The sequence below is a fragment of the Dasypus novemcinctus genome, chromosome 15 (genome assembly GCF_030445035.2).
Source record: "Dasypus novemcinctus isolate mDasNov1 chromosome 15, mDasNov1.1.hap2, whole genome shotgun sequence".
NCBI classification, from domain to species: Eukaryota; Metazoa; Chordata; class Mammalia; order Cingulata; family Dasypodidae; genus Dasypus; species Dasypus novemcinctus.
The window spans coordinates 2,635,729-2,654,894 of NC_080687.1; the positions used below are offsets into that span (position 1 = coordinate 2,635,729).

Here is a 19,166-nt window from a genome sequence, read left to right on the forward strand (position 1 = left end):
ATAAGAAAATTATAAGTTGCTCAAGGTCAACCTGACAGAGACTGAATTCAAAAACACGTCTGATTTGTGCTCCTTAGTCAATCTGTTTAAAATGAATAATGCATTTAGTCTTTTCTTCCTTCTTTTTAAAAAAATTCTCATGGACTCAACCAGTTATTTTTATTTATATCTTAAATATAAACTGGGTTTATTTCTTTGTAGTAAAAGAAATAAGTAAAAAAAAGTACTGAATACCAAGTTCAGTAACCCAGAATGTGGAAATTGTGCTGACAGCATCGCTGACAGTTGTGTTGCTGGTTCTCAGGTTTACTCACATTAGGCTTGGAGCAATGAACAAAACAGAAAGGTCTTTTCAAATAATTTATTGAGTATTTGGGATTTTGCAAATTTCACTTTGTCTCTTCCATTATAAAGCAAGAATATTGATTTATCAAATTTTTTTTGTTTGAACTTTTTATTCTGTCAAATTCAATTATGTAATAGTTTCATTAATAATTTGGAAACTGAGTCACAGTATTATTTTGTTTGCTTACACAATTGATCCGGGTATAATATATATACTTTTTCCAGTTAGAATAAAATCCGTTGCCTTATCTAAAGAAATCAGAACATCAACCTTCCATAATCTGAGAAATAAATCCAGTGTTTTCCCCTACTATTGAAGATATAAGTGAATGCTTTAAAGGCATAAAAGGAGAAAATTGGAAAAAAAATAACAATTCCCAGAATCCTTTTTGCATATTTGTTATTGAGAATGTTGCCATCAGGTCTTCCACTGAATTTCTGTGTTGAACTTCTTATAATTAAATCTCCAATACAACTTGGACATACTCTGATAACATAATAAAAAAATGTGCATTTCAACCAAAGAAGAATTTTTTTCCTAAAACTTCGTTTTCACTTCCTATTTCTTCATAGCAAGTCACAACAAACTCTGTGGTCTAAAACAACACATATTTATTTTCTCAGGGTTTCTTGGTTTTGGTTTTAGGGTAATATCAACTATGGCTTTATAAGATAAATTGGGAAGTGTTCACTTATTTTGAATTTTCTATAATTTGTTTAGAATTTGTATCATTTGTTTCTCTTTTTTTTTTCCCTTTTTTTTAAGGAAGCAGAAGAAGTTTTTACATATCTACAACATTAGAAATGTTTTTATTGAAAAGGAAGAGTAAAAACTTGATTACCCTAATCCATTCCTAAACATACTAAGAGAAAGCATAAAGTGTTGTACATATAAAACATTATCTTTTTTTAAAACTTCTATCTCCAGTAATGTACAGTACAGCTGGTTGCTGATTTTGATGTTTGTTTATTGAAAAGCCAAGTGTTACTATCACATTGACAATTTCATTCCCTAACTTTAGCCCTAACTTTAGTTAGGAAGCATGTTGAACCTTGAGACAGATAATGAGATTCAGAGTAAAGAGAACTTTCTCTGTGTGTTCAATGTCTGATTGGAACATCCCAAGGGATTAACAGGAAAAACTCAATAGCCATTTACAGTAGTTTTGTTCTTAAAATATAGTTTTCTCTATGGAATGAATTAACTTTGGGAATTTGTTTTATTCAATTTCACATGCTGTTTAGTTAGCCAGTACAAAAAGCTTGAGATTGTGAACATTAAAATTTCTCCTTTGATTCAGGATATAGGTCCTAATCTAGATATAAAGGCTTTTGTTAGTCATTCCACTCTTTATCCAAGATGTAAGGGATATTTTGAAACTTAGGTATAAAAAAATTGGGAAAATGCATGATTCATAGAGGAATTTTCTTAAATTATAGTTTTATTATATGCTTTAAAATGAAGAAATACATTATCAGTTCAATTGACTATTTTGTTTCAAGCTAAATCAAATTAATGGAAGAGACAGTAGAGAAAATCAACATTCAATATGGGTATTTGGTCTAAGTGATAGCAAGAGACAAAAAACACTATGAAAAATAATAAGATAAATTCCATTATTTATGCATCAGATGCTTTGTAAATGTGTGCCAGATGCCAGATTAAAAATAGAGAAACAAAACAGTCTTTTGTTTCATAGATATATAAGCTGTGTCTACATAATAGAAAGTAGGGTTATGATTTATCAGTTGTCTGAATAATTAAAAATATAGGAAGCCAAACCGGATAATTCAGATGCAAGATTACTTATTTTGGCTTGACACTTGTTTGTCAACAGTGGTAAATTCAACAAATAAGTTGCCCTCTGCTTAAGAGATACATGGAGATGATTGTATTGTGCTACTCTTTTGCCCCACCTCAACAATGTCAGTGGGGACCATGGAGGACCATGTGGACTTCCACATCCAGCAAGGCATGAGGCAGAACATCCCCTCCCTCCTGGGACGGTATCTGAGGAAGCCTATTGGGGAGTCAGCACTTCCACACTAGTGGGGACTCAGGACTTCCACCTCTACCCAGCTGTCACAAGGCCACCTGACCCACATCTGAGGAGGCCACATAGCAAATGATAGCAAGGTGGCCTTCCCTCTCTCAGTCAAGGTGGTGTCAGAGAAGTTTAGTGGAGAGCGTGGAGCACCAACCACCCGGGCGACAGTGAGGTTGAGTGGAGAACCTGGCCTTCCCACCCCATCTGGCAGTAGTGAGGCTGTTAGAAGAAGCTGCTGAAATACGGGACAGAAATAGAGCCAGACTCTCATAACTTAACATCTCAAATGTCCAGATGTCATTTGGAAATCACTCATTATACGAGGAACCAGGAAAATCTTCAACTTGAATGAACAATGACAACCAAAAGGCAATAATACCAAGATGACAGATATGTTAGAATTATCTGACATAGATTTCAAAGCTCAACAGCACAATGGAGAAGATAGCAGAAAGAATAGATGAATCAGAAGAAAGAAAAATAGCAATCACCCAATCTGACCAACAGAAAATAGGTGAAAAGAAAATAAACAGAGTCACAGGGACCCATGGAACTACAACAAAAGTTTTAGCATTCATGTCATTTTAGTTCCAGAAGGAAATGGAAGGTGGGGTGAAAAGTGCTCAAAGAAATATTGACTGAAAAAATCCAAAATTTGGCAAAATATATTAACCATGTTCAAGAATCTGCATGAACTAAACAGGATAAGGACAAGATGCCCACATCAAGACACATCCTAGTCAAACTTCAGAATATTAAAGAAAAAGAAAACTCTTGAAAGCAGCATGAGAGAAGTGATGCCTGACCCATAAAGGAAGAAAAATTTGAATGACAACAGATTTTTGGTCATAAATCATAGATGTCAGAAGAAAGAGGACAATATTTTTCAAGTGTTGAAATAAAAGATCTGTCAGTACGGACCCTAAATCTAGGGGAAATATCCTTCAGGAATAAAAGGGAAATCAAGATATTCTCAGATGAAAATTAAAGAATTTTCACCAGAGGACCTATCCTAAAAGAATGGTTAATGGAAGTTGTCTATCTAGAAAGGAAATGTTAAAAGAAGGAATCCTGAAACATTAGGAAGGAAGAACAAACAACAGAAAGTAAAAATATAGGTAAATACAGTAAGCTTTCTTTATCTTCTTGAGTTTTCTAAATTTTCATTTGAAGGTTGGGACAAATAGTTTAACACTGCCTGATGTAGATCTAAATGCATGTGGAGGAAAATTTAAGACAATTTGTATTGGGGAAAAATTTAGTGACTACTGTTCAAACCTAAAAGTGAAAAATCATGCAGGAAGCTTTGTTAATCAGCCAACGAATGCCTTGCCTGTTGGCACTTTTCATATGTCAGGAGGAATGATGAGAATTAGAGCAGTGGCACATTGGGGAATGTTTTGTAACTAATAAGAAGAGGTAGGGTGCACTCCAAGGAGTATTGTGTTCCTGTCTGGGCATGCTAGCCACTTTCTTGGGAGTGGAATGTGCTGCCCAGGAAGTGCTGTGTTCCTTCCTGAGGAGGCTGGCCACTTCCTCAGGAATTGACGCAGTACTCACAAGTTGGCATCAATAGTTTCACGTTCACTGATTATGAGCTCAGTAAAAGGGACAGTCCCTGGTCAGGCCAGTTGAAGTCCCACCTGGGAGAGGATGCTCTGCACAGACATAGTTTCCAATCAAGACTCTGGTATCAGCTGCGGATTCGGGGTTTCCCAGCTGAGAGTTAGATGTTGGTGAGTTTGTATGTAAGGCTGTTCTATTCTTCTCTCATTTTGTGACTCTGTTCAATATTGATTTAAACTTTTGACTGGTTCTGTTATTCTTCTTCCTCACTCTAATTGTCAGGATAGACTTATTAAATTAGATATGCATGTATATATTTATATTGCATCCACTCAGGACTCTGGCCGGAGGTGGGCCAGGTGTGTTGGAATGTCCCCAGTTTGGTGAGTTCTTGAATGAATGTATGCATATCATGAGGGATTGGGATCTAGCAGTTGGACCCCTGTTTATAAAAAACCCTTCATTTATTTTGTATTCCTTCAATTAACAAAGGTTCACTAATTAGATATATGTATATAGATTTATATTGCATCCAATTGGGACTCTGGCTGGAGGTGGGCCAGGTAAGTTGGTGTGTCCCCTGGTTTGGTGAGCCTATGTCTATATATGTATATATCATGAATGATTATGTGGCAGCAGTTGGACCTCTGTTTGTAGAAAATCCTTTGCTCATTTCATATTCTCCCAATTATTAACAGTTTAATAAAATAAATAAATATATATCTGTATATTGCTTTCTTATGTTATAGAACTATTGTGACTAGCAATGGAAGAAATTGTAGCATTGATGTGGAGAAAGTGGCCACATCACTGAGGGCAGGGAGAGGGAAGAAGGGATGTGATGTGAGGGCATTTTCAGGACTTGGAGTTGTCCTGAATGATATTGCAGGGACAGATGCTGGACATTGTATGTCCTGCCATAACCCACTGAATGGACTGGGGGAGAGTGTAAACTACAATGTAAACTATAATCTATGTGGTGCAGCAGTGCTCCACAATGTATTCACCAAATGCAACGAATGTGCCGCAATGATGAAAGAGGTTGTTGATGTGGGAAGAATGGGGTAGGGTGGAGTGTGAGGTATATGGGAACTTCATATTTTTTAATGTAACATTTCCTGTGATCTATGTGTCTTTAAAAAAAAAGCAATTAAATAAGAAAAATTTTAATGCATACTACTGAATAAAAATGAAGATACAACATATCAAAATATACAAGACACTAAGAAACTCTTAAGTACAAAGAGAAAATGTCTCAAACCATCTAAGAATCTTAAAAAACAAGAAGAACAAAAGAAGCCAAAGCAAGCAAAGGGATGGAAATAATAAAAATGAGTTCAGAAAGAAGAAAGCACACGCATACACAATAGATAAAATCAATGGAACAAAAAGCTGGATCTTTTTAAAGATCAATTAAATTGACAAACATCTAGCAAGACTGACAAAGAAAATAAGAGAGATGGTAGAAATTACTAAAATCAAAAATGAAACAAAATATCACTATGGATCATTTAGAGGGCCTAAACATCAAAAGGACAATAAGCAAATACTACAAACAAATCTACATGCATAAATTTGACAACTTACATGAAATAGATCTATTCCTCAGAAAATACGAACTACCACAAGTCACCCAATTTGAAATAGATTATTTGACTAGCCCCATGACTTCTAAGGAAATTGAGTTAGTAATTTAAAAACTCTTCAAAAAAGAAATCTCTAGGCCCAGATAGTTTCAGCGGAAAAACCTAACTAAAGATTAAAGAAAAACTAATACTAATACTTTGTCTTTTCTAGAAAAAAGAAGAGGAGGGAACACTTCCCAATAATTTTGTGTAGCCAGAATTAATCTGACACCAAATCAGGCAATGTTAGCATAAAGCCAAGTACAGACCAGTGGCCCTCATAAACAAAGATACAAAAATTATGTAGCAGTTTGATATGGTACATGAATTCTGAAAATGGACATTGGATTATGTTTGTAAACTGGTCTGTACCTGGGTGTGATTAAATTATGATTAGGGCTTCTGATTGGGCCACGGCAGTAGGGTGTTGATAAAAGACATGGCAAAGGACAGAGTTGGAGTTTTGCTGTTGGAGTTTTGATGCTGGAGTCTTGAGTTGGAGCCCCAGGAAGAAGGACATTGAGGAGCTTGGTTGTGAGGAAAGAGAAGGCAAGCCCTGGGAAGAGAGGAACCCAGGAAGCCTGGACCCTCGCAGACATCGGCAGCCATCTTGCTCCAACACGTGGCAAAAGACTTTGGTGAGGGAAGTAACTCATGCTTTATGGCCTGGTAGCCATAAGCTTCTATCCCAAATAAATCCAAATAAATACCCTCTGTAAAAACCAACTGATTTCTGGTATTTTGCATCAACACCCCTTTGGCTGACTAATACAAATTCTTACCAAAAAAATAGCAAATTGGATTTAGCATATATAAAGAGAAGTATACACCATGGTGAGGTGGGTTTATTCAAGGGATGAAAGGTTATTTCAATTCTCCAAAATACATCAGTGTAATCTGCCATACTAACAGACTACAGAAGAAAAATCACATGCATTCATCAGTTGATGCAGAGAAAGCATTTGACAAAATCCAGCACCCATTCCTACCAGCAACAAAGGCACACCCCCGTCTCCCCATGGCCAGGGGTACTGGCCTGGGAACCAAGGGGTGAAGGCTTGGGTGGCAGCTGTCATTACAATACTAATATTTTCTCCTCATAGTATGAACTTGGGATCAGTTGTGCCCAAGTAAGAAATGAGAAGATACACTCGTGATCTTTTCAATTGGAAGCTGACACTGGCCCGGGCATTTTGGACGTCAGTTTCCCTGAGAAACTCTGCCAATAGGCAGAAAACGGAACGAAGGTGCAGGTCAAGGTGACTGATCCTGAATCCCAATGAGAAATCCAGGGAACAGACAATGCCTGGCATCCAGGGGATTGGTGGGGGCCCTTATAAGTGTAGGGCTGAACGCAGAGACACACAGAAGTCACGGAGAGTAGGAACCCCGGAACCCAGAGAAGGAGCTGGGAGAGAGGCAGCTGCAGCGAGCGCAGTGGGAAGCCGAAGCAACGAGACCCGAGGAGAAGCAGAGCTGCGGGTGCCTTGCCCGTGGCAGGAGTCCAGGACGGCCGCAGCCAGGACGGCCGCAGCCGGCCTTCAGGGGACAGCTTCTCCGCTACGCCTTGATTCGGACATTTGCACAGACTCAGGATTGTAGACTTTCACTCTAATGAAACCCCGCTATTGAAGCCAGAGCTTTCTGGTATGTTGCTCTCAGCAGCTCTTGGCAAACAAAAACAAGGCCCTTCCATCATATCAGACACCAAGAAATCCTGTAGTCAACGAGAAAAAGACAACAGGAAATGGAATCTTGTCAAAGGAGTTTACCAGGCAGCTCTCAGAAGAGGAAACTTAGTGATATCACTCTTAGTTCAAAGTGGCTGTTTAAAATTCTGTATCGTTTTATTAGATCATATCAGTAATTTAGGTTATTTTGCTGTCAGGGGCCATGCTAAATCTTTTGTCATTGCTCAAAGCAAACACAGGTAAGATACAAGTCAGTTCCAAGTTTTAACCTAATCTGTTTGTCTTCCTTTTTTTTTTTATTTGTTGAATTGCCCTTTTTTTAAAAAAGATACCTAGATCACAAAAAATGTTACATTAAAAAATGTAAGAGATTCCCACAACCCCCACCCCCCACCCCCACTCCTCCCACACCCACAGCCTCTTTCATCATCATGGCACATTCACTGCATTTGGTGAATACATCTTGGAGCACTGCTGCACCACATGGATTATAGTTTACATTGTAGTTTACACTCTCCCCCAGTCCATTCAGTGGGGTATGGCAGGATATGTAATGTCCAACAACCATAATAAGACAAATACCCATAATGTTTATCTTCTTAATACAGACCATGCTTCCCCATCTTGAAGTGAAAACAGTGTCTGATAAATATGGCTTGCTACATGCTGAGCAATTTTCTAACTATTTCCCTCATAACAACTGGTTAAACCTTCCCAGGAAGCCTCACGCACTTACTGTGTCGTCTTTTACCAACTGATAGACGAGCAAACCGCGTACCCACATCCAGCTTGGCTGTAAAACGAAAAGGATGGCCCTGTCCTCCCCCCACTTATCCTGTCTCTAATTTCCACGCCTTCCTGGTTGACCAGCACCCCAGATACTTTAGCCATTTTCTCCCCATGATTTGAGAAGCATAAACACTACCTCCTTCAAGTATAAGGAAGAAATACAAAGTCTCTGATGGAAAACATAAATATGGTCTAACTCCATGTGAATACCACAAAGAAAAATGGTAGGCTTAGATTAATAGATTTAATCGTAAACCAACAGCTATCATTTGGAAAAATCTAGAAAGACTTAATGGCACCAGGAAGGGAATTCCAGATTGGAAATAGAACTTGGACCGTGCAGCCTCTTTAAGGAGCCGGAAGCTGTGGCTTCCAGATTGCCCAGATGGTAATTAATGCAGCCCAAGGAAGGGACACTAGCCCTCAGCACCGGATGCCGCTAAACCTGCGAAAAGCATTTCAGCATAAACCAGGACCACAGGAATGCAGGGCTTCTCCCTTGGACAAAAGATGAATTATGCTGTCAGCATAAAAAACCAGAAGTCCTGAATGTTAGTACTTAACTTTAAAATTTGCCTTTCTCTTCTTTTAAAATACTTACAAAGTGGCCCAATACTCTTTTAAAATTGGCACCAAAAACGAGATATATAATGGAAAGAAGAAAGAAATACAGGCTATAGATTACAACTATTTTTTAAAGATATTTGAGAGAACTCCTGAAGAGAAAATGGAAAACTCCCCCTGCAGAAACTAAGTTCCCTAAGAAGCTTCTTTGCCTTGTCCACTCTACGTGTCTTCTTTGCCTAGAACAGTGCCTGGCATAAGAGGCTCAATAAATTGTTGAATAATGGAATGATGAATAAGTGAAACCATTGGCAGATCAGGAGCCACAGAATATTTCTATTTCTCTCTCATATATACACCTTACCCATTTTAGGCTGAAAACACCAGGATTATATGGGGGAAGACAGTTTCCTGAGCCTAATATCAGCCTTACGGCTGCTGATTAAAACGTGGACAGAGATGTCAGCCTCTGGTTTTCCCACCCAGGAATTCAGTAGTTCAGTTTTCTGTTTCCCCAAGTTTCGTGCCCCTCCCTTCGTTTCACCTTTCAGCCTATTTTAGTTTAAAAAGGAGAACTTCACTAATAAGACTTTGCTTCTCTCCCCTCCCCTCTCCACCCCTTCTTTCCGTACCTCCCCTCCCCTCTTTTCTCCCTTCCTTTCTCTCTCTCATTCTTTCTCTCATCAGCTACTAATTAAGCAGGAATGGGCTCTGAGTCACTTCAAAGCAAAAGTAAAACCTGTGCATTCACAGATGCCTGTATCTATTTATGAAACCTTTGGTTCCTCCTGGCAGGGCAAGTCCACGCCACCCAAGGTTTCTCTCAGAGGCGCCCCGGCCCTGGCCTGGGCTCCGGCCGGGCTGCCCTCCGTCCACGCTGCTCGGGGCGAGGCGGAGCGCGTGCTGGCTGGACACGCGGTCTGGCTGCACCTGCGTGGCGTTCCGAGGTCACCGCACCTGTTCCAGGCCACTTCCATCCCCCCAAAGACGGTTGGTTCTTCTCCCCAAAGTGCCCCGCATGAAACTTTCCAATGAATTATGTACGGATGGCCATGACAGTCAGTGCTTCGGTTGCTTTTGATTTTGTTGGCAGATTTCATTAATCTAACTAAATTAATCTAAGCTGGTTACTAACTGTTGCCTGCACATTGATACAAGTGTGCTACTTAATTATGCAACACTTTGTACAGGGGTGGAAGAGCTGAAATTCTCCTTGCATCTTTCCAGCAAACATCATTAGAGAGCATTACGCTTGTTTAGCCCTTGACGTCTTTTTAAATACTCTTTAAAACATTGTTCTCTCCAACAGCTGCTAAAACGCGGTGTGCCTGTGTTCTAGAGAAACAATGGCTATATAAAAGGGGATAACAGGGAGATCAAAACTCCTTGGACGAAGGTGGAGGGACCGTGTAGTTTATCTTTCAGGCCAGGAAATGTTTGAGAACTATTCCTGGAACAGAGGCATAAATGCTGGGATGTTCGGTCACCCTACATAATCTGAACGCATCTTTTAGGGCATTTAAGGGTTTTGCTCAAGATTTTAAAAGAAGGTTGGGGCAGGGATTAGCTGACAACCTGTGTCCAAAGCGACAGTCTCAGACACCCAAGGCTCACAGTTAAACTCTAGCTCATGTGAGCAACGTAATTTCTCTCTCACACCGGTAAAAACGAAGGATGCTCCCAGGTTCCTGCGTCTTCTCTCCTGAAGCTCTGTAGGCTTGCTTGCTTTCTGTTCCTCATGTTTCAAGTGCATCTACAAACCCTAAGGCTAAAATTAACTTTAGTGTTGAATGATATGAATAAACCTTATTTATAACCTCTAAATCTTATCTTAAAATAACGAATTCAGTCACGGTATGCCTTCCTCCCTTATTTCTACAATGGTGTCGTAAGAAGTGGGGCGCCTGGCCCTGGCCCTGGAGAGAAGCCGCATGACAGAACTACCAGCGCCACGGAGGCAGGTGTGCGCACACGGGACAGGAGGCCGTAACAGACCAGAGCTGGGTTTTGTCAGCTGGAATGGCTTCTGGGTTAAGGTAATGAGAGAGCTAATTGTTTTCTTCAAAGTAATAATGCAGGTCTATAGCGCCTTATCTAAAACCCCTGGATCAGATTTGATTTGGAACTTGGAATTTGGGGAAATTTATAAATATAATACCATGCAGAATCCATAACCTAATTCATTAATATGCCTCCTGCAAAACATCGTACCAAGCAGGATAAAAAATACGATGATAAATAGCCCCTCATCAGTGTAGGTCATATTTTGCCACCAGGTGAGTTAGTTTATGAAAAAATACTTGGTTTTCAGAGCTTTTTTGACTTCAGAAATGTGGGTCATTGCTTGTGGACTGATTCCTTCTTTCATTTTCACGTTTACTTTTCTGGCTGCTTTCATGTACATGTGATGTTCAGCTCATTCCCGCGAGGAGGTGGACGGACAACGGACACGAGCGCCGCGAGCTGGGCGCAGTCCGGGCGGGCCTGGGAAGGCCGCTGGCTCCTCCGGGCTCCCGGGGTTCGTTGCTCACGGTGGCCCTGGTTCCCACCTTACCCTGGAGAGAAGAACTCTCCCGTCTCCACCACAATGCCCTGCACATCCCAGTTCTCCCCGTGTCTCCTCCCTTTCACGGGGCTCCCCCTCCACCCCGCAACCCACCACTGGGAGTTAAGCCCGGGAGTCCTTTCCTGTCAATATGTATTCAAAATGCTTCTCCATTTTCTGATATTTTAAAATCTTGGGGAAAAACAAAGCAAAGCAAAATAACAAGGATAAAGAAGCCAAAACTAATAACAATTCACCACGGCCCTGCAGGAGACAGAGCCCGATTTCTCACTTCCTTTCCTGAATACTTCCACATTTGTTTTCTTAGCGTCAGTTCTCCTCCACCTTCCCACTTACTCTTTAAGGGACAAGAGTCATTAGGATTTAGAGAGGACCCTCTAAGTGCCAGGCCCGCCCCCACGAAGGCTGACGCACTCCCCTCAGGGCTCTCTGGTTACCTGGGAATTCACTACTCTTCAGTCAAGCGTTTGCCTCCCACCACAGCTAACAAAACTCTTCTCTGCATGAACAATGGCTTATTCATAAAGGATAGACTCTTTCCCATTCCACCTCCTACAGTCTGTAGACCACAAACAAGTCATTTCTCAAAACTCTTTCTTCAGCTGTATGACCCCAACTTCTGATGGGTGTTTTCCTGTTTTGTCAGCCACTCTTCTTTCTTTTATTGACATGTATTTATATTGTAGAGTCTCTCTCTCTCCCCCATTATACTGTGAACTCTTTAAAGGCAAAACTGTATTCATTTTTTTAAATTATACATAGAGCTTTGGTATGAGGTCAATAGGTGAATGAATCCTCCTTTACCTTCTATCCCTTCAAAGTGGCTTAGTCTATAAACCTTTCTCTCCACACACTTTTCTACCTCAGAGATTTTTTGCAACCTGCATCTTCAGCCTAACAACCTTGCAGAGATGAGTTTCAAGTACATGTTTCTAATCCAGAGTCACAGAGAGTCCACATTTCTAAACTCCTTTTAAATGATCCTCCATAACTTGGCTATGACTTCAAATTCAGTATATCAGAATTGCAATTAATGGTTTTCCACTATGTTCTTAGGTTTATTCCCCTTCTGATGAGTGGTATCATCACTTTGCTATTTCTCAGGCTTTGTGTTATGGTGTTTCCCCTTGAAATTTCCTCTTCACACCCTCAATATTACCAAGCTTATTGTCACACAGGGTTCCTCCTTTCACCCTTATTTTTAGCACATTTCAGTATTAGCAGCATTGTCTGGTCCTCTCTGCCGCCTATGTATCCATGCTCTACTATCTCTAAATTCCCGTTGGTCCAAATACCATAACCACATGTTTATTTTTAGTATCTTTACACATACGACATACTTTTAGAAGATTTGCCATTGTCTAAGAAACATAACTTACTATTTCAAGACCCATTACCAATTAATCTCAAACCAGCACTCTGACAACTACAGGAATACCTTCCTCTTTAGTCACATGTGTCTATTTATTCCCTTCAAATTCTTGCTTCTTTTGCTCACGTCTCTGCCTTGAGTGAATTAAAAGCTGGCAGCCATGCTTATCTTCACAGAAAAGGTAGGGGAATCCAAGTATTATTCCAGTCTCAGCTCTCCTACAGACCCACACCTCATTTTTATTTGTTTCTAAGACATTCTGTTGTCTGTATAATTAATTGTGAGAATAGATCTTCCTTTGATTATTTTATCAATTAGCCTGTAATTTATAAACCCAGAAAACCATAAACATGATGGAATAAGGCTTTAGGTACTGGCCCACTTTCCTAACATGGCCATTAGGCCAAAGGTTGCAAGAACCCAAGGAGGCTCCTCGGACGGAGGGACTGGAGAGAAGCAGGTGCTTGAAGGAGTACACCGTTCTTTGTTAAGACACGCTAAGAACATTTTTGTAAAATTGAACTGGCATTTCCTCTCTTGACCTTGATGTCTGTATCAAAGATGTGTAACACATCATACGCCAAGCCACCCTTCCCCAAGCAAAAAAACCCACTATGTGACAACCTGAGGAAAACTTGGAAAAGAACGCTATAGAACTAAAATTCCACCAGGGAGTCCATTGAAAAACATCAGAAGTTGTTGTCCTGTTTCTAACAAGATGTGGTCTATGAAACTGCCTGAATATTAACACATCATTCATACAGGGCTTCAGCCAATTTCTTCCTGAGAAAGTCAGTTTCAATTAAAGTTGGTCCCAAGAAGGCTTGCCAATTCAGTGTTTCCTTCCTTGCTTTTCAAGACAGTGATTGTGGTGAAAAATAGAATGTTAGAAATGGAATTTACTTTAAACAGTACCTAGATCAAAACTTTATTTCCCACAACATGAAATGAAATTTATCTCCATTTCAAATGGTGTCTTCAATCAAATTCAGAAAGTTATTTCTGAACCATAACAATACTGGGACTCTCACATTTTTTCCAAATAAATATCTAGAAAATTAAGTGCATCCTTTTCATAACCAAAAATTCCTAAGAATTTTGTAAGTAAAATTTATTCTCTTAGAAGAGAATAGATTTCTATAAAAAACGCCACTAATTTTCAGTGAGTCAATATGTCTGGTCCAGCAAACATTTTGAAAATGATGCTCATTAAAAACTCTATACCAAGAAAAGCAAATTCTGGCCTGATGCACCTCAAGGACAAATTCCTGATACAGGGGGTGGGGGGTTTTGGATTTCAAACAAAGGACAGTGGAGTGGTTACCATTTCAATGGAAATATCCATATACAAGGGTGAGATTGGTCTAGAAAAATCATCACAGTAGCAGGTCCTAGTTATATCCAAAGAGTAAAGTCAGTCTAGCCAGTTTTAGTAATTCCAGGTATTAATTTTTGGCTTTTTTATAATACACTGGAGAATTTTTTTAAAAAAATCTATATAATGATTCCTTTATCATAATCATTTGTTAATTCTTAACTCTCAATAACAAACTCTTCATATTTCCAAAATTTAGGTTGACCTTTTTCCAAATACATATCCAGGTGATTAAGTGTGATTGACATTCTTCATAACTGGTAGATTTTTCCATTAAAAAACCAAATACTCAGTTTTATATACTGACTAGCTACTCATACACTTTCTAACTATAGTTACTGATAAAAGTAAGCTGTGAATAATTAGTGAAGGAAAATAAACTTTCCTTAGAATAAGAGTATGCTTCTTATTGGATACCTGCCAGTTTACTCTGCTAGGAGCTTCTTGACAGCATTTCGTCTAAGGCTCACAGCAGCCCTGGGAGTCCATTGTCTTTATCTTCCAGGGATAGTCACTGAGACTCAGAGGCTGGGATCATCCCAGTACAAGGGAAGGGGGGATTCCCCCCGAGTCCACCTCCAGGCCTCAGAGCCCTTCCACTCACAACAGAGCCCAGATACATGTGTACCCCCACAAAGTGGCTTAGACTGAAGTAAGACCTTTTAATTATTGTTCCAAGGATTAATGGGAAAATATCTGTAGTAAAAGCAAAACAAAGAAACAAACAAAAAAACCCCACACTATCCTTTATTGTAAGGTAATGCTTGAGAAACCATGCAAAATCATGAGCATTTCTGTAGAACAAAAATGATTGTAGCATTCACTGGTATCTGTCAATCTCATTTTCAGAGACTCATTATTCTTTTTCAAAAGATTTCATTTTGTAAATACGAAGTATAAAGTTTGGAAGTCTAATTGGAAATTTTTCCCCCCAAAAGCATCTCTTAATACCAATCTAAAAAATACTTGTATTAATCACTTTTTGAAAGTCAGTATAATTGAAAATTAAACCAACAATTAACCCTTTTCTGAAGAGGCCTGTTTTCAGGTAAGAAGAGATGCTGGTGAGGCAGGAGGCTATTTCTGTGTTACCATATCAATATGCCCTTTCTTGACACACACACACACACACACACACCCATCAGACTAACACACACACATTCATTCTTAAGACGTACACACACGTGCATGCAACTCAAAATGACTTTCACTTTATTATCTATTTCTCCTTTTAAAACTCAAAGACTATGATAGAGGTTAGCAAATAATTCAAGCCAAGCATATATTTTTGTGTGAAAAACTGAGACAACTAAGGTGGCACGTGTGTGTCTAATTACCCGGACTTTCTCAGCTTACATCTCATCCTGCAATGAGAGGATGGGAAGCAGACAGGGAGCCGACCCTCGTAGAGTCGCTGGGGTATAGATCTCACCTCTTTATTTCCTGGAGATAAGCTAGCTTTGGAAGAGGCTCTATTTACAGCACTAATTATTTATTTATAATGTGCTAATAAGCTTCCCCTTAGATTTAAAATGGTAAGAGTTACAAATAAACACTGAACAAAATATTTGACAAATAAAGCAAAATAGCCATCTTTGGATAATCTAGTTTCTCAGACAGGAACTGGACATTGGCCCTTACCAACTGTGGGAGCCCCCACAGGTCACCTTTGGTCAAGTCTGGCCCTTACCCACTGTGGGGACTCTGCAGGTTGCCCCTGGACCTCGCCCACCACTCATGTACTTGGCCAGCCTACTGATGGTCCCTGCACACCTGCAGCATGGCTGGCTGTGTGGACACAGTGATGCCCTGGTGGACAAGCTCCTTGCCCTCGAGGAGTCTACAGCCTGTCTTCTTATCTGTGAACGAGGTCACACCTGCCACACAGTGTTAGTATGACTTGGAAAAGGGATGTGGAAATGGCAGTTATGAAACCTTCATGAACACAACATATTAACGCACAAGACGGTAATAAGTACCATTTGTGCCGGGGAAGGTGGGGGAATTGCAGGCAGACACCATCTCTGAAGGAATTGTATCTGCTCTGCCACATGCAGCTCACCCTACACGCCTGGCAAGCGGACGCTAAAGGAGCTACTCCTCCAGGCACCTCAAGGGAAAATGCCTCAGGGGGATCTCATAGTCTTGGGTCTGGCCTAGAGAGTTAGGGCACAGACCATCCTATGGGCTGAGAATGCCGTGATATTGCTCCATTTTCAGGAGTCTCATGAGGGTTCCCAGCAGGTTTGCCCCTGGACTCCATTTCTGGGGACAGGAGTCTCATCACAGTTCCCAGCAGGTTTGCCCCTGGCTCCATCTCTGGGGACAGGAGTCTCACCAAGGTTCCCAGCAGGTTTGCCCCTGGCTCCATCTCTGGGGACAGGAGTCTCACCAAGGTTCCCAGAAGGTTTGCCCCTGGCTCCATGACCCAGCGTAGGCAGGGCGACTTCCCCAAGCAGCCAGAAGGCCTCAGCAGCCAGCCACTGGGATGAGGGTGCCATGGCCCACTAAGCGAGCTTCATGGACAGGGCATGCTTTCTCGGGAGGGACAGCGGTCCCATCCCTGGCCTTTTGGCTTTAAAGGGGCTGGGGCAGGTGGCAGGTTACCTAGCGGGATCCTACACCTGCTCCATCTCAAGTGGAGCCCACACTCATCCACCCACAGCGTGCAGGCAGTTTACTAAGGGTCACATCAAGTCACTTCAGTGCTCCAAACCTGAAAGCAGAATGAAACTCACTTGTACGTGAACTCACTTATAAACTCAAAAGGACTGTACAAATTTAAGAGAGAGAAAATAATGGATGTTGCAACCTTTTTCCTAATTCTTAAAGGTGACCCAAATTACCAATTTATTATGCTAAGCAAGTGCCATTCCCCCATGGAAGTCCACCTAGCCAATGCAGGCAATTTAAGACATGAGAATTTACAATTAATCCATGGAACTCATTTTTCATTTTGAACTTTTAAACGTGGTCAGTTAATCTTCTTGGGGTGGGTTGGTCAACCTGTGACTGACCCTGGGCTTGTCACGCATGTTCTTTTCCAGACACATGGATGCTGTGGGGACAGCCTCTGAACCCCATGGAAGCCCTGGCAGGAAGGGGAGGTGCCTCTAAACCTCACAGAGCTGGTGCCAGGCTAGTTGACAAACTGCCTGAGCCAGAGAACCAATTTGGACCAGGACTAGATTTGCCCCACTAGGACCCTCCAAACTATGTATCTTCAAATAGCCATTGAAGCCCAAAGGTGGAGTTCTGCTCTACTTCCAATACATTGGTGTCACATCTTCACCACAAGGATAAGCCAAAAACAATTGGAAAAAGCTTCATTCCACCTGTGGGAGGCAAGTAGCGTGGAGAGACTCTGCCAGCTGACTCCAAGTGAAAATGTCTGGGAGCAGTCGCCAAAATGATGAATTCGAAGGGAGTTTGAATTGCATGAGGAATCGATCCCTGAGTAAGGGCAAATGCTATGGGGCTGAAACACTGATGAAATGGCAAAGGCTTTTGTTTTTTCCATTTTAGAGGCTAAAGGAGGCCTTTGAGTTAAAGATTTTATTCAGATAGTACTATTGATCAATGGAGTGAAAGGTGAGCTCTGTTGGATTATTTTTAATTCCCAAATTCCCATTATTATATGATGGGTCATGTGGAAATGAGAGGATTAGATCCGAATCACGGTGTAACAATGCACAAATGTCTTGTCAAAGGTCTGTTGTCCCTCCTGTTTCTGTCATTCTCCAATACCATATTTTCTAGTGAGTAGGACAAGGATATGTGTGCATGTGCTGCATGCATGTGTGTCATGTGTGTGCCTGTGTGCACATGTACAAGTGTGAAAGCATGTATGTACTGGGCACACGTATGTGCATGTGTGTTTCTATGTGCTTCATTCTGTCCTGAGGACAATAAAATAGTGGCCCCTTAAATAACATATGTCCTGGTTTTCGAGAGCCCCTGCAGCCCAAACATTTCCAGTAAGTGACCCGCTTCTCTTGTGACAAAGCTCTCCTCTTCCCGCAGCACACGGGCGCACACGTGATGAAGGAGGCTGCCCCTGGCTGGAGGCGGGGGAGGGCGAAGGCTCCTGTCAGAGCGCGTGGCCGGCAGGGCTCAGGAGCCGGGCTTGGACACTGGCGTGACGCTGAGCTGCTCCCCAAAAGGACCGACCCCCCGTTCCACCTTTGCCAAGGACTGTGCTACCTGGGGTGCCTCATTTTCACGTATCATCTCACGGACTGGCACTCTTTCTCATTTAAAATACATTAATTGTCAAGAAGTCTGGATTGAAGTTGTGCAGTTTCGGGTGGTTTTCCACAAATCCACGTCTCCCTGGGCTTGGGTAGACGCCATGGTGATTCTTTCTGCCCTGTGGTCGAGGGCTCGGGGGGCAGGCGGGTGGCTCCCCAGGACGGGCTGCTCCCTCTCCCGTCTTCAAGGGCCTGGGCTTCACAGGAAAAGGGCAAAGGAGGCCATTTTGACCAAGAAAATCCACACAGCGTTTCATTGCCAAACACGTGTGGCCTGGGCCCTTTGATTTTGATATTTCAATAAATTACTAGTGTGTGCTGAACACGGCTGGTCCCAGCGAGCGCGTCTTGCCGCCCGCCCCTCCTGAAGGAGCTCTTCTGAGCGGAAGTGCAGAGACTCCCAGGCGCCGAGGGGACGAGGCCGCCCTTGAGGCCGTGTGCGAGCCGCCCAGGCCAGGGCCGGAAGGGCAGGGCCGTCGCAAGGCCTCCGACCTCTTTGCTTGCTTTTTTCTTTTTTTCTTTTTTTATTTGAGAAGTTGTGAGTTTACAAAACCATCGTGCAGACCAGCCAGGCTTCCCATACATCGCCCCCCACCACCTTACTTTGCAGTGTCACATTTGTACAAATGGTGAAAGAAGACCCCATAATTATTACTGCTGTCTACAGCCCATGCTTTATATTGCTGTGGTTCCCACAAACCACCCTATTATTATCACTGCGTATTAGTATTGTATGTTTGTCACAGTTTACAAGAGAACTTTCTCCTATTTGTCCTCTAACCACAGTCCTCCTTCACCGCGCAGCTCACTGGGGGATGCAGTCCCCTGCCTTGTACTGTCCACCCAACGTGCATAGTCGGTGGCTCTCAATTTCATCACGGAGTTGCGCTGTCATCAGCTCAGTCCATTTCAGACTGTTTTCATTAGTCCGAAAGGAAAGATCCCATACCCCATCACACTCCCTGTTTTTGACCC

The 19,166-nt window shown here is 41.6% G+C and overlaps 1 long non-coding RNA gene across 1 annotated transcript; it reads left to right on the forward strand.

Moving 5' to 3' along the window:
* Positions 1-4,008: 4,008 nt before the first annotated feature.
* On the forward strand, positions 4,009-18,600 carry LOC131273563 (uncharacterized). Its single transcript, XR_009180812.2, has 3 exons — positions 4,009-4,129; positions 10,522-10,664; positions 17,965-18,600. It is a non-coding gene; the product is annotated as an uncharacterized lncRNA (long non-coding RNA).
* Positions 18,601-19,166: the final 566 nt, after the last annotated feature.